The sequence below is a fragment of the Ailuropoda melanoleuca genome, chromosome X (genome assembly GCF_002007445.2).
Source record: "Ailuropoda melanoleuca isolate Jingjing chromosome X, ASM200744v2, whole genome shotgun sequence".
NCBI classification, from domain to species: domain Eukaryota; kingdom Metazoa; phylum Chordata; class Mammalia; order Carnivora; family Ursidae; genus Ailuropoda; species Ailuropoda melanoleuca.
The window spans coordinates 54,529,348-54,545,171 of record NC_048238.1 but is presented as its reverse complement, the minus strand read 5'-3'; the positions used below and the strand labels follow the sequence as shown (position 1 = coordinate 54,545,171).

Genomic DNA, 15,824 nt, shown 5'->3' with positions numbered 1-15,824 from the left:
AAACAGTGTGGAGGTCCCTTCAAAAGTTAAAAAATTGAGGGGTGCCTGGGTGGTGCAGTAGTTAAGCGTCTGCCTTTGGCTCAGGGCATGATCCCGGCGTTCTGGGATCGAGCCCCACATCAGGCTCCTCTGCTATGAGCCTGCTTCTTCTTCAACCACTCCCCCTGCTTGTGTTCCCTCTCTCGCTGGCTGTCTCTGTCAAATAAATAAATAAAATCTTTTTTAAAAAAAAGTTAAAAATTGAGCTACCCTATAATCCAGCAATTACATTACTGGGTATTTACCCCAAAGATACAGATGTAGTGAAGAAAAGGGCCATATGCACCCCAATGTTCATAGCAGCATTGTCCGCAATAACTAAATTGTGGAAGGAGCCGAGATGCCCTTCAACAGATGACTGGATTAAGAAGATGTGGTCCCTATATACAATGGAATATTACTCAGCCATCAGAAAGAGCGATTTCACAACATTTGCAGCAACATGGACAGGACTGGAGGAGATTATGCTAAGTGAAATAAGTCAGGCAGAGAAAGACAATTATCATATGGTTTCACTCATTTATGGAACATAAGAAATAGCAGGGAGATTGGTAGGAGAAGGAAGGGAAGAATGAAGAGGGGGTAAACAGAAGGGGGAATGAACCATGAGAGACTGTGGACTCTGGGAAACAAACTGAGGGCTTCAGAGGGGAGGTGGGTGGGGGATTGTGATAGGCCAGTGATGGGTAGTAAGGAGGGCACATATTGCATGGCACTGGGTATTATACGCAAATAATGAATCATGGAACATTGCATCAAAAACTGGGGATGTACTGTATGGTGACTAATATAAGAAAATAAAAATTATAAAAATAAATAAATAAATAAATGTAGCCTTTTTCATGATGTCCCTAGATAAAATTTTGTCCTTTTTTGTTTCATGTTAAACTGTTGGTCATCATCCATTCCTTTCTCTTGGAGTCATGGTACTTTGGTAGCCTGGAGTGATTTCTAGATTATTTTCATTTTGTGGAACCTTAGAAATCTGTTGAAGTAATAATGTCAGATGTCTGACTTAAGTTCTGCTTGGGCATTTCTTTGACCCAGAATGGTTCCTCTGACATTAGGCCAAATACAATGATCCCAAGGGGTCAGTATATCTTGTAGTAATTTTAGTGAATGATCTTTAAGTGTAATCTGATACTTTGGGATTGATTATTTTCTAGTTAAGAGACTACATGATATGTCTGTCAGTACCTGGGATTGAATAATTGTTATATCATATAAGCACTGCACCCTGGATCTGAAATTACATTGTTGTAATGTAGGCTATAGACTTAGCCACTTTCAACACGTTGTACGAACTTCCTAAAACCAATCAATTTCTGCCAGACTCATGGAGGTCAAAGGTGTGTTTTAGAATTTGTAGGAGTCCAGTAAGCATTAACACTTGAGCCTCTAGTTAGGTTGGAATTATATAAGGTGGCCTGCCATTCCTGCTTTGGTGTATTTTCCTATAACCCCTGATTGATTTGGCAGCCTAGTGGCAAATTGGTTGCTGTTGCTGATATATAAGCTTCTTGCTGCTATATACAAGGATTTGTGCGTCTGTAGACAGAAGATTTTTGTCCTTTTAGAATGTTGTGATTCCAACTCTTAAAACTGCCTGGCACGTAGTAGATACTCCTTAAATGTTGAATAAACATTGGTATGGATATAATACCAATACACACACATATATGATACTACATGTATCGTCCCCTGAATGAAAACAATGTGTTACGCATTTATTTATATTTTTATATATCTTACACTGTTGTTTTTGGGTACTTGCACTAGTAATTCTATATCATGATTTATAAGTAAAGAGTATATAGTTTTAATAATTTGATTCATTATGTTGCTAAATTACCCTTTGAAAATGTTCCAGTCTTATTCTCATAGACTTTTTTCAAAAACAATAATACATGCAAATGGTAAATAGTATAAAATTCAATTTGTACTAAAGTTAATTTAGTTAAAAGTTTCCTCCCTACCCCTGGTTTTCTAGTCCTCAGTCTTCCTTCTTTATAGATCCAAGTATTGTTACTAATTTCAGAGATAGTCTCTACATACATAAGTCAGTAGTCTTGTTATAAAGTCAGCATATTGTAGAAAAATAGCCTGATAAAAACTGAAAAATGAAAGAAATCTGTAGACCAGCCTCTGATGGCAATATAGAAGCAAATAACCCAAATATAAATTTGGTGATAAGATTCCACAGGCAGGGACACCTGGGTGGCTCAGTCGGTTAAATGTCCCGCTCAGTGGGGGAGCCTGCTCCTCCCCCTGCTTGTGTGCGCTAACTCGCTCTAACAAATAAATACATTCTTTAAAAAAAAAAGATTCCACAAGCAAATTCATGAGGCAAGCGTATTCATGCCAGCTGTTCAAGGATGGTTCAATTTTAGGAAATCTGTGAATATCATTTAGGACATTGTAGGTCAAAGGAAAAACTATCAGAAGAGTAGCTCTACAAGTTGAACTTCTTTTTAGTATTGTTTTGATTTAATTAGAATTACCGATCCATTTGGATCACATTTTGATGTCAGTCATCATATAATCTCACATTTGATTTTTTTAAGGGACAGCCAGTTGTCCAGTACTGTTTATTGCAAATCCATCCTTTGCTTACTCATTTAAAATTATATCTGTCAAATATTAAATTCTCATAATTTGGGTCTGCATCTGGGTTCCTTGGCTTGTCATTAACTCTCTTCTCCTGTGGTAGTTGTAGAATTATTTTGATTTATAAGTATTTTAAATGTCACTATTTGCTGTGCTCATCTGCTGCCTGTCCACATTTAGATTCATTTGTGATACCATTTTGTAGATGCCAAATTTCTTGGTTGTACACAATTTTTGTATCAACAACTATTCATTATGGTTCCTGACTTCCTCACTTCAACAGTTTACTAGAATAGGCTCCATCTTGATTTTTTTCATTATTCTATTTTGTGTCAATTCTTAATGTTTTTTTTATTAATAATTTTTATTTTGTTATATTAGTCACCATACAGTACATCCGCAGTTTTTTTTTTTAAAGATTTTATTTATTTATTTGACACAGAGAGAGAAATAGCCAGCGAGAGAGGGAACACAAGCAGGGGGAGTGGGAGAGGAAGAAGCAGGCTCCTAGCAGAGGAGCCCGATGTGGGGCTCAATCCCATAACGCCAGGATCACGCCCTGAGCCGAAGGCAGACGCTTAACCGCTGTGCCACCCAGGTGCCCCACATCCGCAGTTTTTGATGCAGTGTTCCATGATTCATTATTTGCATATAACACCCAGTGCACCATGCAATATGTGCCCTCCTTAATACCCATCACTGGCCTATCCCAATCCCCCATTCCCCTCCCCTCTGAATATTTTGTGTCAATTCTGCCCAGGGTTTTGTTTGTTTTTCTCAGCTGCTACTATATTTTCTTTTGCCAGATGTACCCTAAAGATGTCACATGGGGGGTGTGTGTGTGTGGAGAGACACTTTATAATAGAAAAATTTACATGTTAAAATTAATATGCAGGGTGATTTTAATCCGAATGCATGTGATAGAGTTATATCAGAAACAGTATAGATAATGTTTCATGATCTGTCCTTTCTTGCATGCCTAGTTGCTGCACATTGCTTGTGTTCTTGGTTGAGTAACAAGTAGTTTTTATGGGATATTTCATGGCTGTCATAGTCATAAGGAGACCTTTCCCTTGCTGTGTGTCTTTGTGTGGCTCAAACAGGACCCTTTGTCATACACAAGTCATTCAGTTTTACGTTCAAAAAATCATTGGTTTTAGCATTTAATGTGACTATGGGCTGTGCATCAGAATACATGGCTCTTTGTTTGAAATGAAAATTCATGTATACCATAATTTATTTAACATAATTTAACCATTTACTTATTAATAAGCCTTTTGGTCGTCTTTCATAAATAATGGTGCAGTGAAAACTTGATCCATGTATTCTTATTTCTATATGACAACATGGTGGAATCCTTGCAAAAGTTGATAAAAATAAGAACAGTTTTTGTTTATTAAAGTTCCTCCCAAATTGCCCATCTCAGAATGTTTTAATACATGTCACAGTGCTTTATTTAACTATTTTATAGTTGCTTAAGTAATTTTCTTCAAAATATACAAGATTGTGGACTGCTTAACCTGTATTCTAGGACTGTATCACAAAACACGTTTTCCAGAATTTTCTTTGCACACCAGGGGTCTCAAGGATATTACAAACTTGATTCAGTTTGCTTTGTTGAATTTGTAGTAAGTCTCATTTTTAGCACACACAAAGTATCAATGTATGGTAACCTATTTATAGAGTAAAAATTTTTTTGAGTGGATTTCACCATTCTGTTCATTATTAAATAAACTTTTTTGTTTATAGAAAAGTTTTAGATTTACGTGAAAGTTACAAAGAGTTCTCATATACCTCAACTCAGGGTGTCTTGTGTTAACATTTTATATTACTAGGTACATTTGTCACATTCCCACCTCTCCCTAGCCCTTGGTAAACTCTAATCTACTTTCAGTCTCTGAATTTGCCAGTTCACGGTACCTCATATAATCGGAGCACTGCAATATTTGTCCTTTTGTGTATGGCTTATGTCCCTTAACATATTTGCAAGGTTCATCATCGGTGTTATTGCACGTGCCAGAACTTCATGCTTTTTTAATGGCTGAATGATAGTCCATTGTATGTATATGCCATATTTTTATGTGCCATTCAGTTTTTATGTGCCATTCAGTTTTTATGTGCCACATTTTGCTTATATATACATATATTAGCATATAGTTATTTACATACATATTTTGTTTATCCACCATCTGTCTAATGGATAGCACTGCTCTAGAACATATTTTTGGTTAATTATTATCACATCTTATTAGTCTGATTAGATTGGTCATAGTAAACTGTACAATAGGAAATTATTTAACTCTTGCAATAAAATCCTGAAATTGTCTCTGGAGTATTAAAACCTCAGTCCACTGGAATTGTGAAGCATCCATATTCATATTAGCACAGTCTATCCAAAAATTAACGAAATCTTTTCTTATTCTAGATGTGATACCTTTGGCATCACTGTCTATTTTCTTCAGTTAAAAGTAAACAATAACAGTAATTGGGTGAATAGTTTTGTGATTTAAAAAATATTTTTCTTTTAGCTATTATTTTTTTTAAGATTTTACTAAAGAGAGAGAGAGCAGGGTGGGGGGGAGGAGCAGAGGGAGAAGGACAAGCAGACACCATGCTGAGCGCAGAGCCTGATGTGGGGCTCGATCTCAGGACCCTGAGCTCATGACCTGAGCCGAAACCAAGAGTCAGACACTTAACCAACTGAGCCACCCAGGTGCCTCAGCTGTTATTTTTAGTGCAGGCTAGTATGTTGTGCAGAATTATCATCCACTTCCTGAACATCTCTTTTCCTTCCTTTTTTTCCTTCCTAGTCTCTTCGTACTTTCTGAGGGCCTTTAGTCAGTTCAGGAATAAGTTCAAATATATACCTATTACTTAAAGAATTGTTTCCTTTCCTCCATTATACAGTGTTTTAAAAAATTATAAAAGGCATGGTATTCATTGTAAAAAATTTGAAATAAAACCATAGCACGATTTTAAAAATATGTAGAAATACGCAGCTTGTTGGTACATTTCTTTCAAGTATGTTTATGTATATTAATAATGTTTTTAGATACTCTTTTGAGTGTAGTTGACATACAATGTTACATTAGCTTCAGGTGAACAACTTAGTGATTAGATGGCTCTTGAGTTAAGGAGAACATTTTCCTATCTTTAAATATGAATGCATACAAGTCTTGTCTTTGGGCCATGAGTTTCTATAAAATATTTACATCTTTTTTTAAGCAGTAAGGTTATTTTAAGTTTTTTAAAATAAAATTTGAACATAACGTAGTTAACATACTTGTGGAAACATTTTTGTGTGCATACCTCCTTGATGATTTCTTTTATTGTAATCTTGTTAGAGACCGATTTTTTTTGTCTGCTTTGCATCTCTTGATTAGCTAATGTGAATGAAGTTGAGTGTAAAGTAAGTAGACCCACATTCAAGAAGCAAATATTGTTCATATACCCCCTGCATCTCTTTGCAGTTAATTCATTCTCACCTCTGACAAACAATCATCCTGTGCCCTGTGATCATCCACTATTCTTTGCTTTCCAAGACAGCCCTACGTAATGAGATGGCTCTGTTCCTTTCTCTCACAAAATGACACACTTTTAATGATCATAAGATTATTTTACCCTTTTAATTAGTTTTTCCAGCACTTCCTACTAAACTATTTTTTTTCTCATATCAGTACCTCTTAATTGTCTCTTCTTTATTTGTTCTATTTCAGGCAGCATTCCATTTTATGCAGTATTCTTTTTTTATAGTAGTCTTTTAATAGCAATAGTTCACATTAACTGAGCATACAGAGTAAGCATTACACACTGTTGTCCATGTGCATCAACTCAGTTTTAATGCTCAGGAACTACATTCTAATATTATCCCTTATTTTTTTCAGATGGGGTAATTGAGGTCAGTTACACTCAGTAACATTGCCCCCAAATGTCAGAGTCAGGCAGTTTGGCCCCAAAGTCTGTGCTCTGTAGGCTCTCTTTTCTTTATCGATGCTTTAGTTGTGGGAGGAAAAAAATGAGGTCCTTTTCAGTGTCTGGTGGTAACCGTGCTCCTAGGAAAGTTAGGAACTCTTTAAGAACCGCCTTTTTCTAAAAGATTTATTTATTTATTTTAGAGCAAGTGAGCATGGGCGGGGAGAGGCAGAGGGAGAGAGAGAATCTCAAGCAGACTCCCTGGTGAGCATGGAGCCCAGTGTGGGGCTCAATCCCACAACCCCAAGATCATGACCTGAGCTGAAATCAAGAGTCAGACGCTTAACCAACTGAGCCACTCAGGCGCCCCCACCCTGCTGCCTTTTAACTAAGTGCAGTAGTGCAGGGTGTACTGTTAGTGTTAGGAGGTCCTGGATGAGATTCCAAAATAAAAGATTTAAGAAATCCCATACCTTATGTTAGGACGAGAGTATGTGGTAAAGAATGTAGTGAGGTGGCTTTTACCCAGAAGGGTGGTTGTGGGCATTGACCCCAAGAATCATCCAGAACAGTTTTGCGGTAAAAAGAACAAAGACTAGCCCTGCTTTCCTCGGGAGGAGGGATGAGCCTGATGCCTTTAGTTTGTGGTACACTTAGCCCAAAATGCTTTTTGATGCCCATAACCATTGATAGAGGTAATCTTTAATCACTGCCAGCCAGAATGCCCAGTGCACTTTGTATTCAGTACCCTCCCTATATTGAGTTGTCTGTCCTTTGGATGAGGTGCTTTTACTGTGCCTGATTCTTAAAAGGGCCCTGAAAGCTTCCATTTCCTTTCCTGGCTCGTATCTTGCCATCAATTACCTGTCAAAAAGATTTGTTTTGTTTTGTTTTTAAAGTTTAAAAGTGACACTGGCAGAGGTGGAAATAAAACCGGCTTCTGAATTGTCAGTTTTAGACTATGAGAGAGGGAGGGAGGGAGAAGGAAAAAAGGCATTTTTAAGTGAAAAGCATTTGGTTTTATGCATGGGTTAACTCTAAACTGGGCAAGTTTCCTGCAAGGAGGGAGGAACAAATACCTTGCACTGTGTCCTTGGAGTATGGGTGGGATTCATGGACACACTTCCCTGCTTGGCTGTTTTAATGATTAAAAGAAGCCTCATGCTGTCCCTGAAGATCTCTCATCCTTCCGTTAAGGTCAGTTTACCTTCATTGTTCCCCTCCCTGTTTTGCATGAGAGTAGGTGAATCAGAAACACATAGGTGTCCCCGTAGTCTGTCCCGGACCCCATCCACACAAAGATCCTTTCTAGGAGCCCTCAGCATATTGTGAAGTGCCTCCCATCACACCTCAATACTTAATAAGAAATCAGAATTGCCTTATGACAACATTGATAAGATGTCTCCTCAAGTGAGCTAGGAGGCAAAACCTCAGGTGGAAATTTGCTGTCAACAAATACGGAACAATCTTTTAGGTGATGAAATTCTTTAATGCCTGATTTGTATGAGTTTTGTCTTCAACATGTTTGCGATCTGTAAAGGTTCTGATACAATTTTGTCATTTGTAGCACCCCTGCTCTGTGGGAACCCTGTGATTGCAACTGCATCTCCTCCCATTGGCTTCAAGGACAGTTTTACTGCAAGTGAACAGGAAGTGGTTTTAGTATAGTGCTGGCACTTTTGGTCTGAGCCAGCCGGGGTTCTTTGAAACACTGTGGTTCTCAACTATCCGCTGATGGGCTGGATTGTATTTTTCTAGTTAGTAAATGTCTATTACTATTAGTAGCCATTATTGTTCCTTTCGAGCATTTTACTGCCTAAGACATATTACTTAAATTTTCACAAAGTGAAGATTTTACAGCCAATTCCCTACATTGGTAGTGCAGCTAAGCTTAGCAGTTTTTTTAATAAATGCTTTTGGAATATTTTGTTCTCTTGAAAGTGTGCTGCTGCCATCCCTCTCTTCCAGTTATCCACCTGCCCCTCCTAAGCTTGCTCTTGTAGAAACTGCTTTGTGGTATTGCCGACAGACCCCGCTGGAGAGTCGTTGTCCCGAAATAGGATGCACATCTCATATACGGTGCTGCTGTTATTTTTCTAGCGGAATTGATTCTTCAGATGGGATTTAACACCCAGTGAGCAGCTGAACTCAGCAAAGGATTATCTTGCCATGTATATGGTTGTAATGAATTTCCAATTTTGGTTTCTTTGTGAACAATGAGAAGCGAATAAATCTTTTATATGTAATTGTGACCTTGTCCTTTGGAAAATTCTAATGCACAGCTCTGTTCCAAAGTTTAGACCTAGTAAAATTTTAGTAAAAATCTGCTGCTTATTAAAAAAAAACATTGCATGTTAAGGGCTTTTGATTTTTGGAACCGTATTCATACATATACGTATAAACACATAGTGATACACCAGTCACTGTGTTTTTAGGTGCAGTGTTTAATTTTAGTTAGAAAGCCTATTACCTAGTTGGGCGATTTCCACACAATTGTACAGTCATGTTGCCCAGTAAGATTACAGGTTGGACACCCATTTTCGAAATACTGCCAATACAATGAGGCTTTTAAAGAATTTGCTGCAAATTATTGTGCTTTTGTATTGGCACCAGTGTTGCTCAGCACATTATACGGCTTCATGTGTGTAACTGTTCGTTGTTTACTTTTAGTCCAGTGTCGCTGTGTAGACTGGGTATATTCTAATAGTATTAACTATTTAGCTGTTACTATTTAGTATTAACTATTTACCTTTGCCCCTCCAGTTGACTGCCTGGATTTTGTCTATTTGCAAAAAATTAGGTATTAGAACCTGGCAACCATGGGTTGAGTGGTTCTAGAAGTACTGTTCTTTGCCGTATTATGAAACCGTAGGTCCATGAGTAGTTAAACTGCCGTTATTCACTTGATCAAAAAATGTACCCAGAATTTTATCATGGTGAGCCATCGTTTGTTGAATAGTATTCATCTCAATCCTAGTCACCAAGGTGATTCAGATATATTTGGTAACTCTTAGACTTTCTCCACATGAAGAAAATTTTGGTATTCCACTGTCTTGTTATTTTGTGAGTTGTCATATTTTCCTACGTGTTGCCAGAAATATATGTTGTCAAGTTGTTGACTCAGCAGTCCCTCTCTATTGTAGATCTGGTCCTGCTAAGATTTTCTTTCTATCACCCGTGGTCAAACGTAGGCATGCCTTCTGTTTTTGAGGTTCTTTAGTGACTGTTCTTCGTCAAATCTTGCCTCTGCTCCTTCACCACTAGATCATTATTTAGCCCAGTTAAAATATGAGATCATCTTTTGACTTCGTGGTGCACTGGAAAACTTACATCTCCTAGTGGATGAAAATATTTCAGTGATAAGGCTAATCTCCATGTGGTATTCCTTTATCTCTAATCTTTGCTTACATGCTTACGTGTTATGCCTACACATACTGGGCAGTTTGATGCTTTTACAAACACTTTACCTTCACTCATGGCCAGGATACTGGTGACCACTATTTGAGGGGCCACCTGTCAGTGGGGTTATAGCTAACAAGTGTCCTCTCAATTTTGTCATAAGATTAAATTCGTTAAAAGATTTATGCCTATTTTAGCAACCCTGCTAATCAGTGTGACTCTGAATAAGGCAAATAACTTCTTTTAAAAAATGATAATTATTGTGATATAATTCATATGCTATGAAATTACCCTTTCACATTTCAGTGGCTTTTAGTATATTCATGGAATTGTGCAATCATCATTTCTGTATTACTGTAAAACATTTTTATCACCCCAGAAAGAAGCCCCATACCCATTAGCAGTAATTCCTCGTTTTCATCTTTTGCAGTCCCTGCAACCACTAATCTAACTTTTGTCCCTGTGGGTTGGTCTATTCTAGACATTTATATGAATGGAATCATACAATATGTGGCCTTTATGTCTGGCTTCTGTCACTTAGCATGTTTTGGTGGTTTACTCATATTATAGTGTATATTAGTACTTCGTTTTTATGTCTGAATGACATTCCACTTTATGGATGAACTTCATTTCGTCTGTTTATCTGTTGAAGGACATTTGGGTTTCCACCTTTTGTCTGTTCTGAATAATGGTGCTGTGTATAAGTTTCCACGTGGACATATTTTCATTTCCTTTGCTATACATACAGTTAGTAGAATTGCTTTGTAGTATGGCAACTCTATTTTAACGTTGTAATTTTGAAAGACTTAAAGTGTTTGCACCATCCTACTGTATCACCGGCAATGTATGAGGATTTCAGCTGATCCCTGTTCTCACTTGTTACTTTTGGTCTTCTATAATAACCATCCTAGTGAACGTGAAATATCTCACTGTGGTTTTAACTAGTATTTCTGTGTTGAGCAACTTTTTATGTGCTTATCGGCCATTTGTATTTCTTTGCAGAAGTGTTTATTCAAATCCTTTGTTCGTTAGCATTGGGTTACATGTCTTTGGTTTTGTTGTGAAAAATCTTTATATAACTAGATAATAGACCCCTTTTGGGTATGTGATTTGCAAATAATTTTTCCCATTCTCTGTGTTGTCTTTTAACTTTCCTGTTTGAGGTATATAAATTTTTAATATTGATGAAATCCATTTTATCCGTTTTTTGGTCACTTTTGATTTTGGTGTCATAACAAAGAAACCATTATCTTACATTGATGTCTGATCCATTTGGCATTTATTTTTATATATGGTGTGAGGTGTAAGTTCAACTCTATCCTTTTGCATGTAGATATAGAATTGTCTTACCCCCGTTTATTGAAAAGACTATCCTATTGAATTATCTTGACACCTGTATTGAAAATCCATTGATTCTAAATTTAAGGGTTTATTTTGGGCCTGTAAGTTCTTTTTCATTTATCTCTATATCCTTATATCCAGATCATACAGTCTTTATTATTTTAGTTTTGTAATAAATTTTGAAATCTGGAAGTATGAATCCTCCCAACCTGGTTCATGATTGTTGGACCCTGAGTTTCCATTTGAATTTTAGGATCATTTTGTCAATTGCTATAAAATAAGATCTGGAATTTTGATGAACATCACATTTAACCTGTAGATCACTTCGGGGAGTATTGCCATGTTAACTATTAGTTCTCTTAGTTCTGTTAGTCCATTAACATGGGATGTCTTTCCGTTCATTTAGTCTTTAATCTCCTTCAACATTGTAATTTTCAGGATAAAAAGTCTTGTATTTCTGTGTAAAAAATTATTCTAAGTGTTCTGCTTTTTCTCGTGATATCGAAAATAGAATTGTTCTCTTATTTCATTTTGATTGTTCATTGCCAGTATATAGAAGTAAATATTTTTAATTGATAGTGTATGTTCTAAGCTTTCTGAACTCATTAGAGTTGCTTTTTTTATTCTAATAGTTTTAATATTAGGTGGGGTATGGGTTTTTTTTTGGTAGATTCCTTAGGTTTTTTATGTGTAAGATTATATCCCCTACAAATACCGATCATTGCACTTCTTTCTAATCTCATCAATTTTTATTTCTTTTTTCTGCCTAATTACTCTGGCTAAAATCTCCTGTACAGTATTGGCAAGAGCAGGCTTCCTGGCCTTAGTGGAACTACACTTACTTTTTTTCCATTAATTACGATTATAGCTGTACAGTTTTTGTAGATGCCCTTTCTCAAGTATAGAAGATTCCCTTCTGTTCCTAGTTGGGGTTTTCCTTTTTTTAAATCATGAGTGGTTGTCATGAAATTTGTCAAATGTTTTTTCTACATTTGTTGGTATTTATTCTGTAAATATAGTGTATTAGATTCATTGATTTTCAGATGTTAAACCAACTTTGCCTTACTGAGGTAAATCTGACTTGGTCATGGTATATAATCATGTTCATGTCTAGATTTGGTTTGCTAGTGTTACATTGGATGTTTTTGGAAATCTGTATTCAAAAGGTGGCTTGCTCTGTGATTTCCTCATTTTGTCTTTGTCTGGCTTTGGTATCAGGCTAATATGGACTTCATAGAATGAGTTGGAAAGTGTTTCCTTCTCTAATATTTTTTTGGAACATTAAGCAAGGGATTGGCATTAATTCTTTAAACGTTTCACTGATTACTGTTAAAGTCATCTGTTCAAGGATTCTTTTTGTGACTTTTATAGATTAATTATCGTATTTATTTTTATAGGTCTGTTCAGATTTTTCTTGAGTCAGATTTGGTTGTGTCTTTCAAGGAATGTGTCCATTTCATCTAAGATATCTAATTGGCACACACTTTTTAATAGTATTTCCTTGTGATTCTTTTTATTCCTGTAGGGTTGGTAATGTCTCCTCTCTTATTCCTGATCATATTTATTTGAGTTTTCTCTTTTTCATGGCCAGTCTAGCTACAGGTTTGTCTTTTATTGTTTCAAAAAACCATATTTAGTTCCCTTGATTTTGTTTTTTTTCCTTAGTCTTTCTTTCATTTACTCCTATTCCAGCTGTATTACTTCCTTCTTCCTGATTCATTTGGTTTAGTTTCTTTTTTTTTAACTTCTTAAGGTAGTTTGCTTATTGATTTGAGATCCTCATAATTACAGCTATAGTTCTCCCTCTCAGCACTGTTTTTGTTGTATCTCCTAAATTTTATACGTTTTGTTTACATTTGGGAAGTATTTTCTAATTTTCTTTATGATTTCTTCTTTGACCCATTGGTTATTTAAGAGTTTGTTGTTTAATTTTCCCAAATTTGAGAATTTCCCTAATTTTATTCTGTCATTGATTTTTTTTAAATTTCATTTCATTGTGGGAGAACCTAGTTTGTATGATTTCAGTTCTTTTAAGTTTATTGAGACTTCTTTTGTGTCTTAGCATACACTTGTCCTGGAGAATATTCCATGTGCACTTGAGAATAATGTTTATTCTGCAGTTGTTAGGTAGATGCACCTCTACAGATGTTTAGTAAGTCCAGTGCTCTTATAGAATAGCCAAGTCTTCTGTCTCCTTGTTGACCTTTGCCTAGTTCTGTTGTTGAAAGTGTGGTACTGATGTCTCCAGCTGTTTAGTGCTGAATTACCTATTTTTTTGTTTCCATCATTTTTTCCCTTATTTTTGTTGCTCTTTTGTTAGGTACATATATGCTTATGATGTTTGTATTTTTTGCGGAATTGATCTTTCCACTATAATGAAATATCCTTATTCATTTTTTAATAACAAATCTTCTTAAATTACAGTTTTTACTAATATAGTTATCCAGCTCGCTTTTGGTTACTGTTTGCCCAGTATGTCTTTTTATATCCTCTTACTTGCAAACATTTTGTGTTTTTGCATCTAAAATATGTGTCTTATAGACAGCATGTAGGTGAATTGTAGTTTTCAATCTATTTTTGCCAAACTCTGATGTTTTATTAGATTTTTAAAATTTATGTTTAATGTAATTAAACATACTGATAAGGTAGGACTGATGTCTGTTGTTTTCCTATTTGTTTTCCATGTGTCTTATGTCTTTTTGTTTCTCTGTTCATCTCTTACTGCCTTCTTTTATGTACCATTTTAATTCCTTTGTTTCTTTTACTGTATTTTCTAACATTCTTTTCATGCTTGCTCTGGTATTTCAATTATTAACATCCTACGTTAAAATAGTTGTTTTCAGATTAATACCAACTTAATTTCAGTTGTATACAAAATGTGCTCCACTCTATCCTTGTTCTCTTCCCTCTTCTTTGTGCTGTTACTATTATACAAATTACATCTGTATACAATGTAAACACCAACAGAATCTTCTAGTTACTCCTTTATGCTATTGTCTTTAAGTCAGAAATGAGCAAAAAATGTTACAAATAAAAATAGAATTTTTTTGTCTTTTAAATTTATTTATGCAGTTACTTTTACTCATGCTCTTTATTTTTCATGTATATATGAGTTACTGTCTAGTGTCCTTTCATTTCTGCCTGTAGGACTCTTTTGTATCTCTTGTAGGGCATGTCTGTTAGCACTGAATTCTTCTAATTTTTGGTTATCTGGGAATGTCAATTTCTCCTTCATTTCTCAAGGATAGTTTTGCTGGATACAGACTTCTTGGTCAACATTCTTTTTCCTTCAGTAGTTTGAATATAATCATCCCACTATTTTCTGGTCTCTATGGTTTATGAAAACTTACTTAGGGTCCATTACATATGATGAGTTGTTTTTCTCTTGCTGTATCCGAGATTCTGAAGTCACTTTGACAATTTGATTATTATGAGTCTAAATTTGATTTGAATGTCTTTGAGGGTATCCTTCTTGGCATGCATTGATCTTCTTGCAGGATGTATAGATTAGTACTTTTCATCAGATTTGGCAAATTTTGGCCATTATTTATTCACTTATTCTTTCTGTCCTCTTTTCACCTTTGTTTGACTCCCATTATGTTTGTCATCTTTACTGAGTACTTCTTTTTCATTATTTTATAATAAATAAGAGAACGTAAGGCTCTCTGTAGTACTGGCTGAAGTTCATAAACGGTGTTCTTGTTTTGTTGTTTGTTAAGTGTGTTTGATCATAATTTACATTTGTTTTTTGACCCAATAGTTATTTACTGTGAAGCTTCATATTGAGAATTTCTGGTTTGAACTACCTCATATATACATGATATATGTGTTATATAAGTATGTATTATATTATATGTAAGCATATAATATAGAAGCTTGTATATTTTTAAGTTACATATAAAATTATATATAAAATATATTGTATCGCATTTTGATTAGTGTGGTTGCTGTCCTTTTGTACATGCCTAGTTCTTAATAACTTTAGTACACCAAGTCCCTCATTCTTACTTTAAAAAAATAATTGTCTTTATTTTCATGTACTTACTTTTCCAGGAGACCTGTAGAAACAATTTGTCAAGTCCTCACCATGAATACCATTGGAATCGCAGTTGGAGTGGCACTGAATGTGTAGATTAATTTTTGGAGAGCTGTCGTCTTTCTCATCTTCTCATACATGAATGTGGTATGTTTCTGCTTTTGTTCAGGTCTGAAGTATTGTGTGTATCTATTCCACTTGTTATCTTCAATATTTTTTCCTACTTTCTGAAAGAAATAGGCAGACATCCTAGAAAATGAGATTCTGTTCGAAAAGTACAGAAGATATCATCTGCATAGACTAGATTCTTCAGTATAAAAGGTCATACAAAATGTATTTTTTTGAAAGGCAGCTATGCTCACCACTATACCACCAACGCCTGCTTTAAAATGTATTTTTTTGGATAGAATGGTGACATTTCTTCCACGCGGCCCTAGGGGTCTGCCTTGTTTATAATGTTCCATATCCTTGTTTTGTATTAATTACAGAG

General features: G+C 35.5%; 1 long non-coding RNA gene across 9 annotated transcripts in view; it reads left to right on the top strand.

Moving 5' to 3' along the window:
• Positions 1–15,824, top strand: part of LOC105242232 — a 60,388-nt gene that overhangs the window by 34,131 nt on the left and 10,433 nt on the right. For all 9 annotated transcript variants that reach the window (XR_004622353.1, XR_002144671.2, XR_002144672.2 and 6 more), the window contains one exon: positions 15,352–15,481. This is a non-coding gene — a long non-coding RNA (uncharacterized LOC105242232). The remainder of the gene's footprint in view (positions 1–15,351; positions 15,482–15,824) is intronic.